Genomic DNA, 15,280 nt, shown 5'->3' on the forward strand with positions numbered 1-15,280 from the left:
AAGTAGGGTTGAGGGTAAGAATGTCTGCTTCAGCTCTCTGTTTGGGGTTTGGTGGTGATTTTCCAGTTTTTCCATTTCCCAATGTTTTCTGAGTATTGTTGTTTTCTTTTACCTACCTCTTTACTCTTGATTTCATACTAGTGTGCTAGGACGATAATTGCGCTGGGAATTTTATACAAAACACATGCAAATTTTTTTCAATGATATTGTGCATATGCTGTAGGCTATAATTGTTTTGGAAGATTGCACTGAATTAGAAAGAGTACTTCGATTCAAAATGAGACAATATTGTGCCCTCTAGGACTCTCAAGATGTATATTTAGATCCTGCCTTGACAAAGACTTTGTACATAACCTTGGCACGTCCCCTCATCTCTCTGTTCTTCATGTTTCCAGCTACCCAGCCAAGACAGAAATACTCCCCATCTCTCATCTCTTTGGGGTAGACTGTAGCGTGCTTTGGTGTTTTGCACAATTTTTTCCCCAGAACAATCACTTCGATTTTAGTGGGATATCTTTGATACATGGAAACTCTGCCAAAGGCAATTTTTTTTTTCCTAGCACTGGACCTCATTAGATGCTTAAGAGGTTTATAAAGCTTTAGCCAAAATAATTTTAGTGCAATATGACATATGTTGCCTCCAAGAAAACATTACATAAATTTGCAACTAGTATATCCTGATTAAAAGCTGTAATTGAATGATGTTACACTCTGAAAGGAAAACTATCCAATAATTTTCTTATGAAAAGGCATAAATTTGGATCCTTTCCTTTAGCTCATGAGATCACTGTCCAGTTGTTTTCTTTCACAAGTGTATATCCCTGTTATGAGAAGGCATGTTATTTCTATCCAAAGTGCTTAATATAACATATTGTAAATACTTTCCCAAAAGAATCAATCTTCAGCCTTAAAGGTTATTTCACTTTAGTGTGCAATATAGCACAATTTCTGCTGTTTGATCCGTTTGAGCCAGGGAGTAGCTAAGATTATACATGGTTTATACTGCATGGATTTTTAATGTTTCACACATTAGCTTTTAAAAATTGCCTTCATATTCCCTATATTGATTTTTGTGGCTCCTAACATACAGCACCCGCTGAGTGGCTTTGCCAAACTCTCCTGATGAAAAGATGATATAGGAATCCTCAGCAGGGGCAAAGACAATCATAGATTAAAAAATCCAGCATCCAGTTGACCATTTTTCTTAAGCCTCATTGTAAGATTTCTTCTCTTTTTTTTATTCTTTTTATGATGGCATGCACAGTATAACTGCCTAAGGGCATGCTTATTATAGACTGTATTTTAAAGCTGATTAAAAATAAATTCTCCATGCCTGTCTGAAACTTATTCCACAGAGAATCTTGTTTCATATCAGACGAGTAAAAGGATCTGTTGCTTATGTTCACCTTTTACCTCAGCCCACATTTAAAAACTCATATCAAATTTCCATTACACTTCGTTTATTATCCAGCCTTTCTACTTTCATCAGAGGAAGCATTATAATGACTGTGACTTTGAAAACTTTTATAATTAATGTGTGCATGTGTACATATATATTTATATATTATTATATTTTATTTATACTCCATATAAAAATTAGGCTATCAAGTCTGACAGAATGATCTTGGTACCATAATAAACAGACCTCTCTTCACAATCATTCTGCAGCACACAGGACTTGGCAAACTGTCAGATGGCAGGATGAAGAGGTAAAGAGCAGAATCTGCAAATTCTGGCTGTGCACATGGGAATAGGTTCTGGGCTTTCCAAGAACTTGTGGAGAAAATGAAACTTGGCAGGATCCATTCGGAAATTCATTTCATCTGTTTTCATTTTGCACTGTCTGTCATCTAGTTTTTGATCACTAAATGAAAAAGAAAAATGAAGTTCTGCCATATGCATTCTATAAATTTCAATTTAGCTATCAGGTGTCACACCTGCCACAGTTTTGCTTTTTGCTGCATTTCAGACAACAGACATAATCATTTGTTTGTGTTACCAATGTTGGTTCAGGAAAGTTTATTTATGGTGGTGTTTGCAGTAAATCTGCTCATTTCCAACCATTTCTGCATAAACCTACCACTTGAAATATAGGCAGTTATGTCAGCCTGTATAGGAAACACATTGTACAGTGTTAATTAAAGGGCTCTATTTGTGATATCTGCTCCTCCACTGAAATACCCTGAACCCTGAAACTGGCTGCTAGGGCATCTTGACCAAAGCCACACTCTGCAGGTCTCAGGCCCAGCTCCTCTGCATGGGAGGAGAGGTTTGCACACCCTGTGTCTGCTCTGCTGCGCCCTGCAAGGACAGGTGACAGCCCTGCTTGCTGCCCTCCACCTCCCCAGGTGATTTCTCTTCCCTGACCCCTCAGGGTTTGTTTGGGTCAGGTCATTGATGGGCTCTTGGGAGTGTAGCCGTTCCAAATTTCTCTTGCTGCTGCTGCTCTGGCCATGAAACCTTGGCTGGAGCCTCTCCACATCCCCAGCCCCAGGTGCCACAGCCCCACCTGGGCTTTGGGCTTTGCTGCTGTGCTGCTGCCACACCCAGCCCACGCCCATCCAGCCCAATGCACCCTGACAAGTCACTCCCTCCTCATTGAACACCTCCCAGCCGCAGCGCTCGTACCGCACAAGGAGCACTCTGTGCAGGGTGTATTTATGTTGTTATTAGCCAGCAGGATTAAAAGCAGCAAGTTATCTCTCCATGAGCTGTCAAATATATTTATGCTGGAACCTCTTCCCCAGTTGTGTTTATTTTTTTTCCATAGAAAAGCATAAAAAGTAAAGTTGAAAAATTCATAAATAATCTCCTTGCCGAGTATAAGGAGAAAGTAGGGGTAGGTCAAATTTGTTGGAAAACACTGATTGGGTGGTGGCAATGAATTTTTCCTTGGCTCCATTCCAATTTTTCTAAATTATTTGGGTCAAGAAGAGATTGATGGAAATTTAATAAAAACTGAAATAGAATTCAGAGTGCTTTGCTCTGATTCAATATCTTGATAATCCAGTATTCCAAATTGAAAGGATTTTTCTACTTGAAGGTCTTTTTTCTTTACTATTTTAATTTTTAAACTGCTATCTTATGTTTTCAGGTAGTTCATGCTTTCTTATTCTTTCTCAGGTGGTTTGGAACCGGTTCATACTTTTTGGAATTGCTGGAAAATCAGAAAAGGTTCATGTGGTTCTACACAGAGTAGAAATATAAGCCTATTGGATTAATTTTTTTATTTCCTCTTTTCATATTCTCTTCTTTAAAGACTAAATATTAGAGCCACAATGTGAGACCACGTATGCAATGCAAAGGGCAAGAACTATCTATTAAATACTATTGCAGTAATAAAACACAAGCCATATATAGCAGTCTCACTAATGAAACAGCATGATACTATGTGCCATGCTGTATATATGGGTACTGTTATTTTAGATCATAGGATCATGAAGTCTTTTTTATTTTTTAAAGTTTGGGGGCAGGATGGAAAAGCAACAGAAGCATTCTAGTTTGGCTTTAATTTATACCATAATTTTTAATGGCATTTAATTTTAGGATTTTATCCTTGCCCTTGGGTAGGTAAGGAATTCACAGACTCTCAATTAATTACAGTAATTTTAAAAAGTTCTGATATAAGTTCTGATAAATGTTGGTCCAGGATTTGAGAAAAATATAATTCACATTGAGGGAATAAGACAGAGGATTCATGGGGTGACAGTGAACATCTGTAGAGTGACTTTCTGGATATATAATTTTGAAACTAACCTACTTGAGTTATAATGAGAAAGCAGCTGTGGGGGAAGTTGTCACATTAAGCATTAAGCTTGAGCATACTGATAAGCAGAGGGGCTGATACCCTCCTCACACATACACCCATGCACTCTGTCATACTTATCTAAAAGGGAGCACATCTCTCACTGCAGGATTCATAAATATGTTAGCTTAGAGCAGAAATTTGGAAAAATGGCTATGAAATTTAAACAGCAATTTGCCGGACTTCAATTTTTTCCCCTTATTCTGTCTCTTTGATTTTACAGCCTGTGTTTGTTACAATTTATTGTAATTTCTTTCATGGAGCAATAGCAAACCTGTACCTGTGCCTGGTGCTCAGTGACTGTCAGGCTCACTCCTGCAGCTGCAGAGCTCTGCAGTTCAGCTGTGCCAGCAGAGCCAGCCCCACTGACAGGCACGCTCCTGCTCACCTTGTGACTCACACTCTGCTGTGTGCCTTTCATAGGAAATCTGCTTAAGTGTAAAAATATACAGTGTTTTATACCTGCATCTCTATGCAGGCTGGAGCACCGTATAGCTATTAATAAAACTGTTGGGAGTCAAGCACATCAGAACGTGTATCTCTGGCTTTTTAAGAAACTGACAGATTTAATCAATTAAATTCCAATGCTCTATTCATAGCTCGGGTTTTTTATGGTACAAAGATTTGCATTCCAATTAGTGCTTGCAAAAAAGTTTTCATGTTAACCTGATCAGTAGTATTTGCCCCTCCTTGGTGTCTGTCTTATTCCATTGAGACTGCAGCGATGTGTCAGGAAGAGCATCTCTGTTACCTTCTGATTGAACACAACTCTCTTAGGGTTCCTTTGAAATCTTGAGGGCTTGTCACTTGAGGCATTATTTTTTTAAGCATGAACAAATCTTGTCAGCCTAAGCTGAGAAATCAGCTGTATTTTATCAGCACTTTGGGATCAAACTTCATGTTCAGTATTCAGCACTGGGTGCTATGAGTAAGACAAAACTAGAGGTTACATTATGATTTAGGAAGACCACCTCTGGTGACAGGGGGATCAATTTATTACTGTTTCCAGAATACTTTTACAAAAAAGAAAAAAAAACAACTCAGATACTTTTGCTAGTGTGCTATATAAAGTGTTTAATATCTTTCAACACTTGCTTATTTATGTAGGCATATTATGTTGAATTAAGTACAGCTTCTTTGACTTAAAGTGCCTTGAATACACACACAACTTTTTAAAGAGAATTAATTGGCATCATAGGTCTTTTGTAATTAATCCTCCTTAAGGCTGAGGTAATGCTGCTTTGCAGCAGGTCTATCACTTACCCAATTACTCACTGATTGCTGTGCACTCTAGTCTTCCATCTGGACATCTGTAGAGCTCTGGGACTCAAATAGCTGCATGCTCAGTCCCATCTGGAAGGGTGTCACAAAAGCAAATGTCTACAAGATGTTGTTGGAATAAATAAAATTGAGATGGTAATTTCTGCTCCTACTCCCTGTGCCAAGTCAAAGAAAAAAATATTCTCTGGTAGTGACTGAAGACAAGAGAGGACCAAGGCTCAGTCAGTGCTCCCAATACCTTCTTGGAAAACAGAGAGCACTTTGGCAAGATGTTCTATCACTGCATACTTCCAGTGTGCTTACCAACATGCTGGAAACTTTCTTAAAAATTTTTGAAGCCAAACAGGAACCCAAGAAAAGGTGAAAAATTCCCATGATACCATAATGAGAGGAAAACAACCTTTCTATATAAATGCTGAGATCTTACCAGGAGGAGTCTTTTAACAGTGCTCATAAACTATATGACCTTGCAGACAATGAGAGCTCTTCATGCAAATCATTTCTGTGCACTTCATTTCTGTGTATGTGTTGTGGATTTTGTAAAAGTCAGGGCTGGAATTTCACTCCCGAGACTGAACAGTGCATCTCTGCTATAGTACAGGCAGAGAGCAATGGATCTGAAATGCTGCATTGATGGGCTAATGTTCAAAGCAGGAACAATTCTTAAGAAATTTTAATAATTTTAAAACATTCTTTATACTGTGGGTGCAAGATATGTGGGAGTGGGTGTGATAAAGGACAGCTCATGGCAAAACAGACAGTCTGTTTTAGCATGCTCATTTCAAGACAGGCTTTATTTTGTGAATTGTCCAGGTCTTCTTCCATTTCTGAGGCAGTCATTTCTCACCCTGGGGCAGCACAGTATGATACAGACCTAGCCAAATGTCCTTAATGTCTGTAGGGGACGTCCATAATACCCTGTACATTCCCCACTTGTTGCTGCTGCTTTTCAAGCTTTTACTTCTTCAGTATTTAAGGCATGAAGGGTATTAAATTATAGGGAGAAAAAGGGTTTCATATGGATATTCTGTACCTTCAAATGAGCACCAAAAATCTTAGTAGGATCGTCACCTTCTCTGGTATAAAATTCTTCAGCAGCGCTTTTCCTCCCAGGAATTCCTCCTACCAGACATTGACAGCTTGCCAAGGAAAGCAGCAATGTTGCACTTTCTGAAGGCGCTTGCAGAGAGAGGCCTTCAAAGAAAAACAAAACAAACAAGAAAAAACAAATTGGAAAAAAAAAAAAAACCACACAAAATCAAAAGCACCAAAAACACAACAAACCACACACTGCTTTTTTACTTCATCCTCCAGATTTCTTTCTTCTGAAATCATAATGTTGCTCCTCCAAAGCTACATGGGTAAATCCATCTGACTGCATGAGTGCCAATGCAAGGCATTATCCTGTTTATTTGAAAGACTGCTGGAAGTGAGCAGTGCGTCTTCCAGGCTGCTCTCATGGCAGTTTAGAAATGGAACTGGCAAAACACAGCTGAGTTATGGGAAAAGCATCGTGGCAGTTTAACACAGCCAGTCTCAGGCCTACTGCCAGTTGTGGGAGGCATCTCATAAAGCACGGTGAGAAAAATCACAAAGCTGACATGCAAAAGTTTGCACTGGGTTCCTTGCCAAAATTGCCAACTATGAAGTAAAAAACTCAGAATCTGTAAATGAAATGGTTAACAGGAATTTCTGTAAATCAGCTCTAGGTAGTGGAGTGGAAGCTCCTTCTTCCATTTAACATAATCTTGGACCAACTGCTTTGCTTCATTCTGAAATTCCCACGTAGAAAAATCTTATACGCTAAAAAAATAACAAGATAGCTTAAAGTTTAGAAGGCATTATTTTTATGTAGAGTAGCTTAAGTCAGTTTCTTTTGGCCTTTCATACCTAACATCAGAGGGAAGAATAATAAAAAAATTGTTATTTCATCCAGTATCTTGAGCACACAGATAAATACATATTTTAAAGAAATGCTTAAAACATTTTTTCTGGTAATTTAGACCAGTGTGAGAACCCTGAGAAAAGAATAAATTACAAGCATGTATAATAACCACATGTCGATTAAAAACCATGCAATAGCCAAGCATGAAGGAGGGAGTTAAAGGATTATATGTGGAAGAAATAACTCTAAAATTTGTAATATTTTATGTTTAAGTCCCACCATTGTAATTGTTTTTAGTGGTGTTTTTATACGCTGTTGAGTAATAGTTTGTCCAAACCCTGGCTTTTATAGAAGGAACTGCTTGCACAGAGATTGTGCTGACAATAACTTGTAATAGAGCTGTGGTCACTTAATTAAACAATTTGGAAGCTTAATTTAGGTGACATTTAAAATTGAAATTTCAAGTATGTTATTCTGTCATGTTCTCTCTTGCTATTGTTCAGTAAAATACTGTATTCAAGGAAATCCATGAAATTACAATTCAAAGACTGCGATAAGAATGGATTATTTTTGTACCATTTTTAGCTCTCATTACAATTTTTGTTGCAAGACTAAGTCTTCAGATTGAATATAAAGTATATCAAGCTTTAAATTCGGTGATAAGTCATTGTTAGGACAGAGAATTTTGTGATAACACAGGCAGTAGATTAATCCACTCTGATGACAGCCCTGCAAGTCTATGAGGAACAGAACACAGAGCAAGATTTATCCCTTGCATTGACAAGGACGGTGAGGGGAATGGGAAATGGAACAAAATTAGTCCATTTGCATGACAGCCTAAGACTATAATCATATGGTTCCACTCAAATCCTACAGTAATGGAACATAAAGAAAAAAGCATGAATAAGGCACATCATTTAAAACTATATTGTACTCATCAACCTTTCCAGTGTCTGTAGAAAACATAATCAGAGAGGAAAAATTAATTTCACCCTGCTAAATTGCACTGTAAATACAGAGGAGATACAACAGAATTGTTCAAACAAACTTATTCATGTGGCTTTCTTAGGTTTGGATAAACTCAATCTTCTCTGTATTCACTAAGATGAGACTATCAGACTAAATCCCCAGCTTGCATAAAGCAGCATAGTTCCCTTGACTTCAGTAAACTCAGAATCTCAAAATCTCCAAGGAAACTCTCTTCTTGATAGGGAGGTTCAAAAATATTGAAATAAAAGATAATTCAAGATACCTAGAGGAGAGTTTTTAAAAATTAAGATTGACAAACAGTGTGAAATATAGAATAGCAAATGTATATGTTCATCTTCTGCATCCCTGTAGTTCCCTGAAACACACTAGAATTTCTCACAAGCATCCATTTGTGCACCCAGATGTTTCTAGGATCATGTCAATGAGGCTATAGGGAAGGGCTTTGTGATCTGAAATCCAGCATATCATCCCTTGAATTAATTAAAGCAACTTTGATGACTGTAAGAGTTATAACATATCTACCATATAATGCATATACTATAAATCTGTAGTTGGTTTATTCTTTAAGTAATTAAGCTGCAAACTAAGGCATAGGCACCAAGTAAATATGATGTCATTATTGGAAAGCTCTTAAATGCTTTGTCCAAAGGTCAAAGTAAGAATTACATTAATTTAGTCGTGAACCTTTGCACTTTTTCATCTAAACAATGGAATCTCATTTTAATTTCCTTTCTTTTTCCACTTTAAATACAGGCATTTCTGTGAAGGAAGTTGCATATGACTATCTGCACGTCTCCTTTCCTGCAATCTTATGAAAAAAGCTGTATCATATGGTATAATCAGCACTCACTGGGCCACATAAATACGGCAGCAGTGTGTTTTGAAAATGTTTTAAATATTTAATCTGAAAATATCTGATTTAGTAAGTGAAGACTTCAGTGTACTAGTGAAAGCAGTTCATGAACAGACTTATTGCATGCCAGTTCTTTTAAAGAACGAGTCCTATAGCTATGCACGAGCAAAATTTCCACTAAATTTAGTTTGCAGGCAGGAGTTTCTTCAGGAAATGCCTGCCACACCTGGGTGTTCACAGGCAGGATTACCTACAACTGAGGCAAGCACATATTTCTTGCTGCTTTGTAAGTTCTGCAAACCATTCTGTCCTGTTTTTGTCATTATACTAATGCATGGAGCAGACCTTAAAACAATTTTGGCTAATCACCCAAAAGGCCAAATGGTCCAGCATGAGTATGTATGTGTGTGTGACATTGTGTTCATGTGGGGCTAAATGTGGAGCACAGATTTGAATTTACTGAAGCAGCTGAAGGGGTCCTTTTCCTTATATGCACACTTAACAGAGTATTGATACCATTTAAAAAAAAATAAGGATTAAAGTATGGGGGCAATCAAACTGCTCACCAGCCACCTCCATTCAACCTCTTCTTGCCATTTGGAAGACAAATCAATTTAGTCACTTGGCTGCAATGATGTTTCTCATGCACAGTGTCACAGTATTGCAGATTGCCTGCCTCATTCACAAGACCTGCTTCTCTTCCTCTCTTTTCAGCATCTTCATGGATTCCAAAGACAACCTTCATCTAGGTTAGCACTGCTGTGCAACTCATAACACAACTGCTAACAGACTGGATGGGTTCTTCACTGCTATTATAAAAACAGCTCATTCTTTTATGCTCTTCATTTATGACACATCTCATTACATTGTTTCGGAAATGCACAGGGCTATGTTTAAAAAGAAGCTGTGCTTGGTGTAACCACGCAGTGCAACCTCTCCTGTAGGGATGAGGGATGGTGAAGGTGGCCAGGGACCCACAAGGTGCAGTGTCCTGCCCAAAGCTTGGTCTGGGTGCAGCTGCGTAGCAGGGCCAGGGCCAGGGCCAGCAGCCTGTGAATGGCTCAGCTGACCATGGCCAGGCAGTACCAACACTGGCAGGGAGCCCATGATGCCAGACAGGCCTGGACCAGAGTGCCAGGATGCATGGAACAGCCAATCTATAAGCCAGACCAGCTGGAAATATGGTCAGGAGCCCATGCAGATGGCAGCAGAAGGCTGCAGGTCTCTGCTTGGCGTTGGGTGAATGCAGGTGCAGATGTTGAATGGATGCGTCAGAAATGGAGTTCTCTCCTCACTTGCCTTGTGTCAGATTGCCTCTGCATGAGAAAGTCCTTTCAAATATACTCAAATATACTCTTCTGGGATTCTGTTCCCTTTCTAGAGATCTCTACTCACAAAATGTGAATTTTGTCTAAAAACATGCAGGTGGACATTTTTGGGGGGATTATTTGTACACGGGAATAAAATGTGAATCCTCTGCATGCACTTACACAAGTAAATCTTTAGCACTCAGTTGTTTGCAGAAAGTGAACAAGGGCTGGTCACGAATGCTGTGAAAATGGAATTTGCTTTTAACTTTAAATGAATATTCATGAATAATTTCCTCCGCTATTTGCTCACCACTCATATTTAATGATATGGGAAATGGAATGAATAACAAGGTGCTGAAATTTGCTGACAATACACAATTATTTAAGTTAATATAAACCAAGGAGCAAAGTAAGGAATTTCAGGAGGAGCTAATAAAACTTGAGTGACTAACAAGATACCAGATGAAGCTCACTGCAGACAAGTACAAGATAATGAACACTGTAAGAAATCATTTAAACTTCTTGTGCCTATTGATGGGGTGTGAATTAGCCTTCACCTCTGGGTTAGGATGGATGTACTATCCAGCAGCAGAGAGGAAGGAAAAGTGCGGTAAGCCAGGGGGGAGGGTAAATTCAGAGCAGAAATATCTCTTCAGTCCTACTCCAGCCATGAACAGGGCTAAAGTAAGATAGAAATAGTGACCCCTAGACCCATAAGAAGGAGTCCAAGCTGGGAAACAATAATTACTATATTTATTTATTTATTTATAATTAATTAATATCTCATTTGGGGAATAAAATTACATTAATTTAAGATAAAAGGCAACTCTGAAAGGATAGAGTGCATGTGAGAAGGTGTCTGAAGGATGCAAGTTAAATTTGCAAGTTTACTTTCAAAGTCAAGAGACCATCAAGAGCACCAGCACCATACAAATTATGCAACTCTGTGAGGGTCATATTTTCAGTTTCTTCAAGACGCGCCACAATCCAATGCATGAGAGGACAGACAGAAAGTTTTAGCAATGTATTTATAGACTTGTATAAGGATGCTGACCATTTCAGCACACTTCAGGTTTTAATTTTAAACTGGTCCAACAGAATTTGCCAGCACTTAGCCACTAGTGCCCCAACACCAGAGAAACACGACCCTGTAGGGTGAGTGAGGGAGAGTATGGCTCTAAGTCATTGGCTCAAACAAAAAAATCTTAACTTTTCTGTAGCTGCTATGAACTCTCTGCTATGCAGTATTGGGGTCGAGAGAAAGCCCTTTCTGGAGTCAGTGCACATGAAGAACATGCTTTACCAGGTGACTGGTGTGGTAGAAAAGCAATTGGATAATAGCAGGGCTGCCTGAGGATCTGTCCCTCCTGTCCATGCTCTCTCTCAAAGCATTATCCATCTGTCATTGAATGGAGAGGCTTCACTTACACTCTGTGTGCTACAGCCAACTTTTCCCCAAACATTTCAACTTCCCAGCAAATTCTCATGTTCCTGAAATCTTCAAGGAAGGAGATGATATCACAGAGAAGGAATATTACAGAATAATTGTTTGTTGGCCCATGCACCACAGAGTATTTTCTGCCTGGGAAGGGATAATGCAAGAAGTCAGTGATTATATGATTGTTGTTTGTAATGCAGATGTTTGGGTTTGACTTAAAGCACTCTTGGCGGTTCGTACGATGAACTTTCCACTCTCGATCTTAAACGATCATTCATTATTTTCCTCCTCTGAGTATTATTTTGTTTCCTGTCATGGTCCTCAAGTATTTTTCCTTCTGCTAGAGTTCTCAGATAGGAAATGCTCAAATTCTTGAGGAGTCACTGGGAGAAAGGATGAAGGGGTAAGGAAGGAAAGAGGGCAGGGGAGGAGGGCTCTGGCCTTGGCAGGACTGTGAGAAGTGAGGCAGAAGACAGCAGCAGCAGAGAGCCAGAACTTCCATGAACTGTTATCCAGGGCATCTGGAATTGTGAGGGGCTGAAAGGATGTAAAAAGCATCTTCTTTTCCAGTATTGTGCGTACCTCATTCTGCCCACAGTTCTGTCCATATCTGGCTGGTCACACCTCCTCCTCTGCTCCCTTTGACCTTCATTTCTGCAAGATACACCCCCATGGCACATCAAGTTTCCTGGGAATGCAGGACCAAATTCCAATATCCTTGCTTAGGATTCAAGTCATTCTGCAATAGACATTGAAGTTAATCGGTAGGACCCCAAACCTATGTCATGATTTAACCAGTTTTCAGAGTGTTACCTGAGGACAAAAAATCCACCATGGCTTTTGTGGGGTAGTGCTCTGCTGAGAGGTTGTCTGTAGCATTGAGAGGGTAAACACCTTGGCAGGCCAGGACAGGGAATGCCGCTCTGGGACTCTGTGGTAAGCAAACAAGAAGTGTCAGAACTCCTCTCCCATGTGAAAAACACAAGGATATAATCATGGGCCTGTAGGAGCCAGTCTGGTCATCTGGTGGTTCAGATGTAAGAGCCCTTCGCTTCTGCTGCTCTGGGATGAAATGAGTGTATTAAGGGAAACTGGTAGTGTGGCATTTCATTGGTGTAATTATTCATGGAGTTCACTCTATTTCTCCTGCAGAAATGAGACTATTGTTACAATTTCACTGTAGCATGACCAGGAGAACACAAACAGACATGGAAACTGAATTACTTTATCCCTTTTAGCTGTGGGGAACTTTATACTCAATCTGTACATCTCTGCTGTATTATAGCAGATGCAGAAACAGAGCCCAATTTCAGGGAAGTTAATCTGGCTTTCAGAAACATTGCATTCACTTTAAATTCCCTTATTTCATGACTTCATCCAAGGTAAAACAAAGAGAAGAAAGGAACTGGCTCTGAGCACTGAAATGTGCCATTTCCTTCAGATGGACATAGCTACGCAGATTTAAAAGGATGTGTGCGTGCATATGTTTATGTGAGTTTGTGTGTTTATTGCTTCAGAATTGCCTAGAGTTACATCATCCCAAGAGATCTATTCAGCCCTGTATGCTCAGATGGAATATGATGTTTGCACATAAAATGATAAGGATTTGTAAAGCACTCAGACAGGAAGGTGAGGTGAGACAGTTATAAAACAGATGCTGACACTACTTTTGAGCTAGAGCCCTCTGAGGTAGGCTGCCCTGTGATTGAGTGGCCTGTGTTTGAAAAATACTTTCCATGGATTTTTTTATTTGAAAATAATTTTAACCAATAATGGAAATTCATTATTTTGATCTGACATTTAAGTGCATTTTCAATTGTATCCAGATTTCCGTGACTAGAAGAAAAAACTCCATAACTGTCCTAGTGACAAGGATTAATGAAACATTTCTGAAGTATTATAAAGACCGTCTAAATTTTTGAAGTGATAGGACTTGATTTGAAACCAATGAATAAATTTGATATAAAAAATACCCACAGCAAGCATCAGAGAAAAATCTTTATAGAGTGCATTTGTACATCCTCTGTCTGTTTTATATCATATTTTCTTTTTGGCAGGAAACAGGGTGACTCAACAGTCATTTGTCAAAAAAATAAAAAGCAAAGCATGAAAGATCACGATCACAATTATCATAATTTTATTATTTGCATTAAATATTATCCCAATTCAGTAACTGATACATGTAGGTACTTATGTGATAGAGATAAATGCTTGTGTTGCATGCACGTGCCCTTGGCTGTTCTGCACATTCAGGGTGGATTATGCTGGAGTACACTGTGATGGGTTAGGTACTGGCATTTGAGGGTGCTGAAAATACACAGGTCTCAGCACCAAGGAGGGTGAAGAGTTATAAACAATACCTGGGGCATTCAGGATCTCTCAATCTGATACACCCTCTCTCCATCTCCTTTGAGCATGACCTGTTGTGGTCTGAAAGTGGGGCCTGCAACCTATGGCAAACTTCAAGTTTGGTGAGATTCCTTCTCCTACACTCAGCTAGTAGTCCAAATTTGATCACACCAAACAATATCTTTAATACAGCAGATCATGCTGCTGCTCATTTTAAAAACCACACCTAATGCTAGCTCTGTTCAGTTTTTGCTCCTTTGTTGGCACTATAGGCCCTTTCTGGAATGAAAGCAGTGCTCTGTATTTATATTTATCTATTGAAAGCTACATATGATTGAGCTCTAGAAAGCCATCAGCTGTGCATGTTATTTTCACAGCATTGTCTGCACAATCAGCGTTCCAATTACCTTTAAAACAAGGATAGGAATAAATAGGTTTATTCATGATACAAAGCTTGGAAAGTACCAAATAATTTATAAAAGCAGGCTGATGTCTTCCCATCAGTTCACCAGCAAAAAACAACAGCTTGAGAATTCTACAGTCACATGTAGGATGTTATAATCACAGTGATCAGTAATCAGAAATGTGTGGTTTGAAGTCAAGCATGTTAACCTGTGTATATTCATTTACTTATGCCTTCCTAACTCAGTCTTGCAAAGACAAATGAGCCCATTTATAAAATGAGCAACACAGTTAAGTATAGAACTGGGGCTTTGCTCTCCATGGATAAGAATGGAAAGACTGACTTGTGAAATACTTCCACAAACCATTTATTTCTAATGTTTCTTAATGATGGATTCTGCAGCACTGGCATTCCACATTCTTGTACCCATTTTATTTAGCTTAGACCTATTCTCCACTCTTTCAGGAATATGCACATTTGTGCATGTCCCTCTTCCCTGCCTACAAAGACAGGTACCCATCAATACTTCAGATTTGTGACACCTCAATATTTTTTTCTCAGCATTTTTTGAAATTTTTGACAGCACAAATTTGAAAGTGTCTCCTTTTCATGTGTTCACTTGCTCATCTCCACTTGTTTAACTCCTGTCCCTGTATGCCAATAGATATTATCAGTAAATCCTTCTGGTTTAATCTCCAAAATGTCTCAGAAATCTCTTCTTTCCTCCTCATTCTCCCCATAAAATCTTTGTCAAGTCCATCCTTCTCCACATCCATTCCTATTGTGACCTTGCTGTCTTCAGCCTCTAAATGACACTCACATTAGCCAGTTTTTAAAGCAGTGTAATGCAAAAGTAATCCACTGCTCCCAGTATTGAGATCTCATTAAGATATTCCTAAATCCCTCTTCTTCACTGTCTCCCTATTGCCTTCTAAATCTGATCGAAGCTCCTTTTATCACCGAGTT

The sequence above is a fragment of the Zonotrichia leucophrys genome, chromosome 8 (assembly GCF_028769735.1).
Source record: "Zonotrichia leucophrys gambelii isolate GWCS_2022_RI chromosome 8, RI_Zleu_2.0, whole genome shotgun sequence".
Classification (NCBI taxonomy): domain Eukaryota; kingdom Metazoa; phylum Chordata; class Aves; order Passeriformes; family Passerellidae; genus Zonotrichia; species Zonotrichia leucophrys.